Raw genomic sequence first — 13,792 nt, 5'->3', positions numbered from 1 at the left:
TTTTTCTCATAGGGATGCAAAAAAGTGGTACCTTTTAATAAGCCTTTACGTGACTTTGGAATGTGAAAAAGCACTATTATTTAAATAAGTTTAAAAAATCAATGAAAGACAATATCTGAGAGAGTTCCAAGAGGAAATGAAAGTCCAAATATTATATACCAGGTCATGTTTAAAAATTATAATGCTAAACAAATTTCCTGTGGCTGTCCCTGACTGCAGGAAAAACATCTGGAACATTGTAAGAAATTCCAGGCCACCTACAAATCATAGGACAAAGCTTTTACTGAGGATCATGAAACGATAAACAAAGCTTATGGGACCAGATGTTTCTGGATGCTGTTATTTTGAAAGAGGCCCTGCTTATACCATCTGGATTGATAAATAATCTGTGATTCCCCCCCCCCCTTTTTCTTTTCTCTCTCTTTTAAGATCTTCCTTTTTAATCTAAGAAATTCTTATTAATAAATATTATAGAACGGTATATAATTAATATGTGTAAATAGAGTTAACAGATCTCTGAAAGGAAAAGATAAGTGCAGAGCATTCTAGCTGCCCATTGCAGTTGTGGTGGTGTTAGGTGACATCAAGGGTCATAGCAAACCTATGAAAAACAGATTTGAACCTTGCACTATCCTGCCCATCCTCATGACCTCTAATATTTTCAAGGGCATTATAGTCAATGTCTTACTCCACCTTGTTGAGGATTTTCTCTCTCTCTCCTCTCCTCTCTCCCCCTCCCCTTCCCTCTCCAGTCTGCCCTCTCCCATCTCCCTTCTCCCCTCAGCTTCTCCCTTCTCCTCAACTCTTCCCCTCTCTTCTTTCCCCTCTCCCCTCTCTCTTTCTCTTCTGCTTTCCTATCTCTCCCTTAGCCTTTCTGAGCATGATGCCTTTTTCTCAATGACCAGTCAGTCCATCCTGACAACATATGCAAAGTATGTGAGATGAGATACCACCATCATTGCCTCTAAGGAGCAATCTTGTTGCACATCATTCAAGACATGCATGTTGATTCTTTAAGTAGTCCATGTGATATTCAAGTGTCTTCACCAACCCAATTGATTCTTCTTCTGTCATCCTTATTTACCATCTAACTTTCAGATACATAGGAAATAGTTGAAAAGACTATGGCTTGGATCAGGTGCAAATTAGTCATAAACTGACACCTGATAAGTCCCTGACAGCAGATTTTCCTAATGCAGCGTATCTTTTGATTTCTTGAACACTGTTACCTGGATGTTGATTGTGGATTACAAAGTAACATGAAATCATTCATAAATTTCATCTTTCTTCATTTATCATGCTATCCACTTGTTGTTTTTGTTAACTGATTCTCTTTGAATAAAGCTCAACTCATAACAACCTTTTGAACAAAAGGCCTAAAGCTCCTCTACAACTATAGACACTTATCAAAGTTCATAGAGTTTCTGGAGGAATGTTATTTAGGAAGTGGATGCTACTCCTGCTTCCAAACCTGTCATAGTATGTTATTGTTGTTATGTGCCATTGAGTCACCTGTGATGTATAGCGACCCTATCTATCTACAGCATCTCTGAACCTTTCCCTGTCCTGAGCCAGTCTCACTAATTTTGACACACCAACTGCCATTGCCCCAGTTACTGTATCAATCCATCTCATCCAGGATCTTCCTCTCCTGTGCTGTCCATCCACCCTTCTGAGCATGATGTCCTTTCTCCAAGGACAGATCTTTCCTGGTCATGTGCCTAACGTAAATGAGGTAGAGCTTCAAAATCCCAGCCTCCAAAGAGAGACATGTTTTCACCTTCTCCAAGGCAGGCCTATCTGTTTTCTTGGCGTGGTATGTTCAAAACTCTTCTCCAGCACCAGAACTCAAAGGCATCTATGCATCTTCTGTCATCCTTAGTCATTGTCCAATTCTCTGAAGCATAACAAGCGACTGAGAAGACCATGGCCTGGATCAGGCACATCTTTGTATCTAGATTGACATTATAGTTCTTCAGCACTCTAGAGACTCCGTGACAGCAGATTTTCTAGAATGTTTTTTGATTTCCTGACTACTGGTGTCAAGAGTGTTAATTGTGGATCCAAGCAAACTGTAATTGCTAACAACATCAATCTCTTCCCTATCTATTATGGTGTTGCCAATTGACCCCGTGGTGAGAATCTTTGTCTTCTTGATGTTGAGCTTCAATCAATATTGAAGACTACAGTCCTTGACCTTTTGCTGCAAGTGTTTTAGGTCTTCAGTTTCAGCAAGCAAGGTTGTATCATCTGCATATCATAGACTGTTAATGAGTCTTCCTCCAATCTTGATACCACACTCCTCTTCATAAAGCCCTGCTTCCCAAATGATGTGTTCTGCATACAGATTTAAAAGATATGGGGACAGGATGCATCCCTGACTCACTCCTTTCCAGATTTTGAACCATTCAGTGTTCCCTTGTTTTCTTCTGAGGACTGCTTCTTGGTGCAAGTATAGGTTTCATATAAGCACAATCAAGTGCTCTGAGATTCCCATTTTTCCTCAAGGTTAGCCACAACTTATTATGACACACACAGTCAGATGCCTTTGCATAGTCAAGGAAACACAGATAGACATTCTTCTGGTATTCTCTGTTTTCTGCCAAGATCCATATGACATCGGCAATAATGTCCCTAGTGCCATGAACTCTTCTAAATGCAGCTTGTATTTCTGGTAGTTCTCTTTCAATATACTGTTCAAGCCTTTTCTGGATAATCTTCATCAGGATTTGCTAGTGTGTGATATTGTTCAATAATTTCCACACTCTGTCAGGTCATCTTTTTTTGGAATGGAAATAAATATAGAACTCTTCCAGTCACTTGGTCAAATAGTTTTCCTCCAGATTTCTTGGCACAACTTGGTGAGCACATGCAGGGTAGCATCTGCTGGCTGAAATACTGCTAATGGTATTGCATCCATTCCTGGGCTTTATTTTTTGCTAAGTCTTTCAGAGCAGGCTGCACTTGCTCCTTCATCACCATTTCCTGTTGATTATATATTGTTTCTTTAAATTCTTCTGTGTCAGCCAATCCTTTTTGACTCTGTGTCCTTCTTCCATCTTCTTTTAATGCTTCTTAAATCAGTCACTATTCTGCCCATAGGATCCTTAAGCATTGCAATTTGTGGCTTGAATATATTCTTTAGTTCTTTCAGCTTAAGAAATGCGGAGTGAGTTTAGTGCTTTTGATTTTCTGACGCCACTGAGTTATAAAATTTACATTATGTTTACAGGTTATTGTCATATTAACAAAGCTTAGATTAATCTCCAAAATTGTAGTGTTAACCTTTAAAATTCCTTTCTATAGACTTTACTTAGCACAAGTTAGAAATTTTATAATGATGTAAAATCCATCCATGAAAGGGCTGACAGAATTTGGAGCTTTTCTGACCTTCCCATGTAGTAAATTGATCTGAGGTTTTGATTAATTCTCTCAGCATCTTTTTGATTTTTGTTCGAGCTGTTATATAGTCATAATTTGATGTTGTTATCATGTACCATTAAGTCAGAACCAAGCTATAGATAACATTTGGTGGGTTTTCAGAGACAATTAATCACGTTAATTGCCCGTCTTTTTTCTGTGGAACACCTGGTAGATTTGAACTATGTGCCTTTAAACTCATTATGTGATAGTATAGATAAAGCACTATGAAATATATGGCATTAATTAAAATACACTGTTTTATACATAAGAAACCATTGTCAAATTGACACACTTATTAGCAAAATTAGAAAACAGATTTTGTTACATCATATTCAATCTTGACCTTAAATAGAAGAGAATGATTCAAACAAATTGAAATATGAGGATTCTCCAATATTGAAAAAATTGATAAAATATTTAACACACACAGACACCACACACATAAATAAAGAAAGCAAGAATATCAGTCTCCTATAAGTTGTGAGTTGGCATTCACTATCTTTGTGAAAAGTTTAGCACTACTATGTAAGTACACATTCAAATTTAATATGTCCAGGGAAAAATTAGTGATAGTACTTTTTAATTGGAATGACTATAAAAATTCAAAATTGTAGATATTTGGGCATAGCCATTTAGACGTAAAGCAGTCTTATTTAAGTCATGACTCTTGAATAAAAGAAAGTAGTCCATTAGTACTCTGTGATCTGAATTATGTTCTGCAAAATCAATTTTAATGTGTGCGAGCAAAACAACAACAACAACAAAAAAAACCCAACCAAAACACTAAACACTTGGCATTCTTGTTTGCAAACGGCCAACTATTACTCATTAGTAGCTTTTTCTCCCCGTGAAAGAAATGACATTTCTAGCATCCTATCACTAACTAACACTATTTTCTGCTCCAGTGTTTTACTTCTCGAGATTCTTTCAGATACTTCAACAATGACTCCTCATCCGCAAGTTAAAGGCGATGCATCTAATTTGGTTGGCATCCACACAGGAGAATTTATTGATTCAGTGTGTTCGCTGCCCTCCAATCTTATGCTTTCCTCTCCTTTCCACGGTGTGGCACCGAACACATTTATAAATAGAAACAAACCTTGTATTTCTCAACAGTATTCATTTTTGTTTCTTTCATTGTTGTTGTTGTTGTCTCTATATTTCTCCCTTGGAGCAAGTGATGGATTTTAATTCTCTCCTTTTGGGTTGGAAGCACAATATGTTACTACTAAGACATCAGCCAGTGTATATTAACAATAGCAATTCTGTTTTGCTTTTTTATGGCAGTGTTTGGTTTACAAGCTGTGATGTTAGACTAAAAGTTGGCTTTTTTAGCTATTACATCAGATATCTTAGACTATAGACACCTGGTCTTGCAAATCAAAAGCTGTGGGACTAGGATAAGAAAAAGAGTGCTTCCACCACTGAGAAGCAAGACTTGAGGGAAGTAAGCCTTGTGGTGGCAAGATTTGAGGGAGACTGGAGCAAGACCCTGGTAAGAGAAATATCCTGGTGGTAGAGAGATTGTGGTATTGCTGTGAAGAAACTGTGGCAAAGTGTAAGCAGAGGAACCCTGAAACAAATGCCACAGTAAAGGTTTTTGCTTTTTTCCCCCCAGATACTTGAAGAAGAAAGTAACATAACTCTTCTGAGGCAACCCTTGTAGTATGATTTGGATTTGACTGTTGACTGTTGACGATACTTGAAGAAGAAAGTAACATAACTCTTCTGAGGCAACCCTTGTAGTATGATTTGGATTTGACTGTTGACTGTTGACCTGAAACTGGAGCCTGGATTAATTGAGAAATTGTGCCCTGGGAATGTTGGGCTTAAACATGGAACTATTCTTTGCTTACCCCACTCTCTAACTTTTGTCTGTAATAAACCCCACTGTTGGTACTATAACTGTGTGAGTCAGCAATGAATAAACAAACCTCTTTAGTGGCTCTAGAGACACCATGGGGCTGGACTATGATCTCTTTATCTGCTTTCTGATATGGGACAGTGAGGGGCTTTGCTATTCACACTCCCTCTGGCCCTTTCAGAAAGATGTTCACAGTCCTGTGCCTACAAGTCTTATTTTGTGCACTTCAGACAAGCATAGTATACACTGTGTACATTAGCACAGTCCTCATCGTGCTTAATATCATTGTTCTAGTCACTGTGTCAATCCATCTCCTAGAGAGTCTTCCTCTCTAACTGACTCTCTACTTTTCTAACCATGTCATCCTTTTCAAGGACTTGTTACTGTGGAAATAGAAGGGGCTCCTAAAATATGCCTACACTATGTTATACAAAATCTTACCTTATTTACCTTTGAGGTGTACTCTGGCTACATGTCTTGTAAAACAGATTTGATTATTCAGTTCTTGGTATATATTCAATGCTCTTTAGGATTACCACAATTTAAGGACATCAATTATTCTACAATCTTTTCTTTATCGGGTAACTACCACATGCATATGAAGAAATTGAAATTATCACTGCTTAGGTTAATCAGACCTTAAAGATGGTGTTAAATTGACATCTTTGTTCTTTAGCACATTAAAGAGGTCTTTGAGACCATGTCTACCCAGTGAAACCTATCTTTTTTTACCTTTTTACTACTGCTATCAAAAAAAAGTATTGTTTGTTGATACAATTAAAATCCAATACTTCACTCAAACTTTATCATTTATTGGTTTAGGTGTAAGGTGAAGTGTTTTTTTGGTGGGTTTTTTTTTTATGTTGAGGTAAAATTTGTATTTGAGGTGGCGGTATCCGACCTGTAAGTCCTTCAATTTGTTTTGTTAAAACATTATAAGAAGTCTCTGATCTGTAAGTCCTTAAATTTATGAGACCTGTTGTTGTTGTTACGTGCTGTGGAGTCACTTGCGACTTATAGCGACCCTAAGTACCCTGCTCTGTCCTGTGCCAATTGCAACGCTTCTGACACACCATCCCGATTACCCCAACCACTGAATCAATCCAGCTCATAGGGGGCCTTCCCCTTCCGTGCTGTCCCTACACCGTACCAAGCATGTTGTCCCTCTCCAAGGACCTGTCCCTCCTTGCAACATGTCCAAAGTATATTAGACAGAGCCTTAGAGTCCTTGCCTCCAAGGAGCAGCCCAGTTTGACTCTTTCCATGATGAATCTGATTGTTTTTTCTAGCAGTCCATGGTACCCTCAATACTCTTCTCCAGCACCACAGCTCAAAGGCATCAATTCTCCTTCTATCCTTCTTAGTCATTATCCAACTCTGATGCATAACAAGTGACAGCAAAGACCATGGCCTGTACAGGGTGCACCTTAGTCTCCAAAGAGACACCATTGCTCTTCAGTCCTTTGGAGAGGTTGCTAACAGCAGACTTTCCTATGGCAATACGTCTTCTAATTTCCTGGTTGCTGGTGCCGAGAGTGTTGACTGTGGAGCCAAGCAAACTAAAGCTGTGAACAATCTCAATCTCTTCATCATCCATCCTGATGCTGCCAGTTGGCCCAGTGGTGAGAATCTTTGTCTTCTTGACATTGAGCCTCAATCCATATTGGAGGCTGCAGTCCTTGACCCTCTGCAGCAAGTGCTTCAGGTCCTCCTCAGTTTCAGCAAGCAGGGTTGTGTCATCTGCATAACACAGATTGTTGATAGATCTTCCACCAATCTTGACCCCACATTTCTCCTCATAGAGCCCAGCCTCCTGGGTAATCTGTTCTGCATACGGGTTGAAAAGGTATGGAGATAGGATGCATCCCTGGTGTACGCCCTTACCTATTTTGAACCATGCAGGGTTCCCTTGGTCTGTTCTGATGATCACCTCCTGGTCCAAGTATAGGTTTCGCATTAGCATGATCAAGTGTTCTGAGATTCCCTTTCTTCTCAGAGTCAGCCACAGTTTGTCATGATCCACACAGTCAAACGCCTTTGCATAGACAATGAAACACAGATAGACATTCATCTGGTATTCTCTGCTTTCAGCTAAGATCCATCTAACATCAGCTACAATATCCCTAGTACCACAACCCCTTCTAAACCCAGCCTGGACTTCTGGCAGTTCTCTGCAGATGTGCTGTTCTAATCGTTTTTGGATAATCTTCAGTAGAACCTTGCTTGCATGTGAAATCAATGATATTGTGCTATAGTTTCTACAGCACTGAAAATGTCAATACGGAAAAATGTGACTATAGATTAATTAAATGAAAAATGAATTGAAACACTTTGATAGGCAAATTATAGATTTATTGAATCAGAGAAATAATCCAGTGGACTGGATAAAAGTTTAGGATTCAAATGGACAAGGTAAGAGATAGATTTTTCTAGATCAAAGTTCTTAGTGGTACCCCCTCCTTTGTATGTATGGGAGGTAAAAATTTTAATACAAAGACGCGTTACAACAAAGCAATGGTCCAAATTGGAAGTCTGTAATTATGGGATGGATTGTGTGGCTAAAGCAAGTCTGAGTTTTTAAGGTAAGATCAGTACCCAGCCTTGAGGATAAAGAGGCACATTCTTGTTACTCCACTCATGACATAGGAAACTTGTATAGAGAGATGAGCTGAACCACAGAATCTAATTCAGTTTCTACTGAGGAGAGTGGTCACTAAAAGTAAAAGCCACCTGGTCATTTGGCATGAGATAATTTTATTTTGTTGATCATCGTCTGCATAACAGTAGAGCAATCAGGTCACCACTTTGAACCTCAGTGACAAAATGGGAAATAATAATAAGGCATATGTTTTAGTTATCCAGTTCTGCTTAACAGAAGACCACCTGAGCTACTTTGAAAAACATTAGAACATTGAAAAGTCTTGTCATGAATCAGAAACACCTCAATGTCAAATGTTTTAAAGAAATCCCTTAAACCTTAAAGAAGTGTTTCTTGAGTTTTCTTTGTTATTTTTTTCAAGTACTATTTGTAGTGAATTATAAAATTGGCTTTGACAAACTATGAGTTTACAGAAAACAGAATAAACACTTCCTAATCATGTTGTTGTATGCCATTGAGTCAAAATCGACCCATAGCTGACCCTCCAGTGAGTTTTCACAGACAATTAATCATACATCCTCCTACTACACTCCCCACAAAAGGTGATCCTACACAATGTGGAAATTACTGAACAATATCATTAATATCACCTGTAGGCAATGTCTTGCTGAGGAGTGTCCAGAAATTACTGGAGCAGTACATTGACAGAGAACTGCCAGCAAAACAGCTGGATACAGAAGAGGGTATGGCATTATGCTGTGTGAAATATCTCAGTCACAAAGGGACAAATACTGCATGGTGCCACTGTTGTAGAATGGGTCTGATATCAGGGTGGGGGTATGACAGAAAAAACTGGATAAATTATGTATATTGTATTGAAACAGATGAGGGAAAGAACAGATTAGAAGTGATATATGATTGAGTATTATGGTTAGCACAGGAATCCAGAATTAAGGTTGCATAGAGAAGTGTACTCGGGGTGGGGGGTGGTGGGAAGGGACGTGGGAATTGTATACTAATGAAGGAATTTTTTTCTTTTTTTTTTTCTCTCTTCGGAGGGGGAAGCGAGCTGGTGGGGAGGCGTGGGCAGGGAGAAAATTGCGGCAATGAATGAATGGAAATCCAAAACCTCTGTAAAAAAAAATAAATTAATTAAAAAAAAAAGATGTATCTAGGCTGCATCCTTTCTCTAGACTTATTCAATCTCTAAGCTGAGAAAATTATTTGAGTAGCTGAATTTTATAAAGAATAATTTGGCATCAGGATTGGAGAAAGACTCATCAGTGACTTATGTTAGTCAGATGACACAGTTGATTGCTGAAAGAGATGCGGAATTGAAATACCTGCTGCAAAAGATCAAAGACTACAGCCTTCAGTATGGGTTACATCTCAACATCAAGAAAACAAAAAATCTTATCACTTGGCCAATTTATCATAATAGGTGGAGAATTTGTTGATATAGTTAATGATTCATTTTGCTTGTAACACAATCAACACCTTTGGTACTGGCAGTAAAGAAATCAAAAGATATGTTGAATTGGGAAAATCTGTTATCAAGGACCTCCATAAGGTGCTAAGGAGTGAAGAAGCCAGTTTAAAGATAAAGGTACACCTAATTCAAACCTTGGTCTTGTGAATTACTTCCTACGCATCTGAAAATTCAACAATGTATAAGAATGACAGAAGAATTGATGCCTTTGAGTTGTGGTGTTAGAGAATAATATTAAATATCTTATGGACTATCAAAAAAACCAGACAGATATTTGTGGGAGAAAGTATAGCCACAGTGGTCCTTGCAGGCAACAATGGTAAAATTTCATATCACATACCTTAGCATGTTATTAGGAGGGACTATTCCTTGGGAAAGGACATCATACTTGGAAAGATAGAAAGGCCAAGAAAAGAAAGGAGGAGCTTCAATAAGACATATTTCAGATATGTTGTTCATTTGGTTGCTATGAGTCATAGTCAGCTTTGAGTCATGGCACCTAACAAGAAGAAGTAATATATAATTTTCAAGATTTTTGGTATATTTGACTCCATCGTTTTGGTCAGGATGTGATGTCCTTGTATACACTCTGTATAAAGGACTCATTGTCTAGAACTATACTAGGCTTTAATGTGTTGTAATCCGTAAGACTTCCCTTGGTCAATATTTTGGTTAATAGATTGTCTAGTCTATGTTAGTCTGAAAGTTTCATTGGAACATACTCACCGTAAGTGAACTTACTAGTATTTGAAATAATATTGGCTGAGCTTTCAGCATCACATTCTCATACAAGCTACCCACAGCATTGAGAAACTGATGACTTTATGTTTAAAGTACTAATTCGGGCATCTCTCTTTACAACATTGCTTGCTGTTAATCATTACTCTAATATTCATTGCCTTTTTACCCAGGGGAAAATAACATGAAATTTCTGGCTTTATGCCTGAGATAATTACATGGCATGTAATACAATTACCACCATTTTGAAATAGGCAAACTTTTTTGTTTTGAGAGATGGAATTTTATCTCTCCCTGTGCATATTTTGTGCCAAATATCTAGAATGATTCTCGAGACATAGTTGGACATGTCATACTTCATGAATGGATAAGTGATTGAGTAAATATATGAAATATTGATTATTTGATTAATCTATAAGCTCACTCTCCAGTTAACATTTCATAAGATTAAACTATTGCTAATATTTAAATAGTTTCTCACTTACACACTTTTACAAGGAAAGGAAAAAAGTCCATTTAAATGATTTTTTCTTTTTTAATTTGGGTTCTGCCAAAGGGAGTAACTTGGACACTAGAGGGGAAAAACAAGTTTAAGATGATGTAATACTAAGGCAATTAGTATGCTTCGCATCACAATTTGGGATTGAAGACAGTGATAACCATTATAAAACAGAAGGACGTCATTAGCATTTGTTACTGATGACTCCTTTTTAACAAGACCAGTACTTGTATCTGTGTATCTAAAGCATGGGTGCTGTATCAAAAGCAAATCTAAAGAAAGAAGGAAAAAGATAAGAAAGCAAAAGGAGGACAAGGTGAAAGAGAGAACGTGAGGGAGGTAGCAAAAGGAAAAGAGCAGTAAAGAATGATAGAAACAAAGAAAGAAAAAAAAAAAAAACGATTCCACTACAACAGCTGGATGAAATTACAAAACCAAATGACATTTTTCTGGTTTGGGTTCTGGATCAAGAAAACTGCAATTGTGGTAAAACACCACATTAAATCCAGCAGCCAAAATAAGGGCAAGTCACATCTGCAGTTACTGCATTCTGTGGGCTTTGAGTCATTTAGGCCGAGGCTTTAGGGGCCAGTCCTCAGGAACTATGAAGTATCGTTATGGGTGAAATGGAAAAAAAGGTTTCATGATGTTGAAAAACAGTTACCTCAAAGCTTCCTTTTTTTGCAACAGCCAGCACTTGTTTTAAGCTTGCTGGTGTTTACACTAGACACACTGTCTAAAAAGCCTTCTTTGGTCATCTGACTGTATATTTAAAAACAGTATTTTCTATGGATGAGTTTAAAAAGAATTTTATTTTCTTTAAGAAGCATATACGTTTAAAAGCAAGGAGGAGACTGCCTAACAAATTATACTGTTTTTGCATTTTAGGAAATCATGATAACATTTGTAAAATATGTGCTTATAATGTATTCTTTGATCTGTTCCCAAAGTTGACGTTAAATAAAATTATGTAAAAACTGTAAAAAGCAAACATTAAGTGAAAAGTTTTCAAGATTTTAGCTACAATATCTAGATAAAAAGTTTAGAAGGCCAAGCCCCCTGATTCTTAGATAACATATGTATAATAACTACTTAATATCCAAAAGTATTTAAAGAGCTACTACAACTTATAACTCAAGATCAAATGGGCAAATGATGAGGAAAGACATCTCATTCATGAAAATAAATTGTCAACAAACATAGGAAAAGATGTTCAAAATCATTAACCATTATTGAAATGCAAATGAAAATCTCACTATCACTTTATTCCCACTAAAAGAGCTGTAATGGGAAAAAATTGTGACAAGTATTTGATCTGTTGAAAAAAGGTTAAAATGCAATATTTTCTTAGGTATTTATAATAAAAGAGAGAAGATAAAAATGACTATTAATGATAAGAAAATAGTAACTTAAAAAGAATCCATAAGAGAATGATATTTGTTTTTGCATTTGCAAAAATCCTTAACTGAGGCCCTTAGTAATTAGTGTCAATCATTTTAGTGTCATGTTATGTAAAATTGTAATACCAAAGCTGAAAAGTAACTTTAGCACAAAAAATGATCACAATAGTTTTTTCATTTTTTCCCATATTCAAGTGTATATTCCAATCCAAGCACGCGTTTTATATAATTTAAAATGTAATGTAAGAACTTTTACATGTCATTGTTAATAATTTAAATTTTATCAATGTGAATGTTTTATTTATTTATATAATATTGGTATTTCAATCTTCTCATATTTCATTATTAAAATTGAAGATATAAATATTTTATCTATTATTATATCTCTATATATTATATTACATTTACATAAGAAATTTTAAAATTCCTTCTGCATTTCAATTGTTATATGACATAAAAATAAATATTAAAAATTATAAATAGCTTAATATTTTGATACCTAGGTATTAGAATTGTTGTTGATTGCCTTCGAGTTGAGCACTACTCATAGTGACTCTATGAACTTTCCCTTCTACAACTCTCAGCATTCATCAAAGTTCATAGAGTTTCCAGAGGCATGCTGTTTAGCAAGTGGGTGCCACTCCTGCTTCCAATGTTATTAGAATTACCAGAACAAAACTCAAGCTCATTACCATTGAATCGGTTCCAATTCATAGTAATCTGCCATCTGAATTTGGAGGCTCTAACCTACAATGGAAAGAGACTAGCCATCATATTCCCACAGAGCCACAGATAGAATCAAATTGCCAGAGGCACAATCTTTTTGGTTAGGAGTGAAGCATCATATGGACCAGGTCATCAGGACTCCTAATACAATGTATGGCCAAGTCAGTATTTATTTTCAACTTTTAAAGTTTCTTAAATGAATATCATTAATAACAGTAAAATTTAAAAAATTAAAGTACATAACTATGAAATCATCATTTTATTATTACTGAATAGTACTTCCATGTAATTGACATTTTTTATCTACTATTTTTTTTTATTTTATATTGGATTTCATACAAAATTTGTATACATTTTGTTTTTTCATGTACATTGTGTTTCATATATTCTTTCATTCCGAGTGTGTTCCATATAATCATTCTCATACATGGTGTTTTATAGAATTAATAACCATTGATTTGTCTATGTTCACTATTACTTTTGTTCTACTTCTCTAATTATTTGTTAAACATACTAATTGAATAGGTATGGAAAAAGGATACAATCTAGATACATATCTTTTATTTTTTAAATCATGTAGTGTTCCCTTGTCCTATTTAGACAACTATTTGGTTTATGTATAGGTTTAGCAAGAGCACAATTAAATGTTCTGGAATTTCCATTCTTCTCAATCTTAATTACAATTTGCTATGATCTTCACAGTCAGATGCCATTGTATAGTGAATAAAACACATATAATCTTCTTTCTTATATTTTCTGCTTCAACCAAGATCCATCTGACATTACTACCATTATTTCTTGGGCCTTGACTTCTTTTAAACATCAATTGACTTTCTGGAAATTCTCTGGTTATGTACTATTTAAGCCAATTTAGAACCATATTCAGCAATATTTTACTTGCATATCCACTTCTGAAACAGCTTGTGACAATGATGTGCCAAATGTGATAGTAGTTAACAGTGTTTATAAATAGTTAACAGTGTTTGGTGGAGCTCCTCGATTAAAACAAGTTTGGAAGGAGGAGTGGCATCCACTTCCAAAATAGCTTGCCTCC

This window comes from Elephantulus edwardii, unplaced genomic scaffold (genome assembly GCF_000299155.1).
Source record: "Elephantulus edwardii isolate Elephantulus edwardi_28Jun2011 unplaced genomic scaffold, EleEdw1.0 scaffold00078, whole genome shotgun sequence".
Lineage (NCBI taxonomy): Eukaryota > Metazoa > Chordata > Mammalia > Macroscelidea > Macroscelididae > Elephantulus > Elephantulus edwardii.
Note: the sequence above shows the minus strand (reverse complement) of the source record.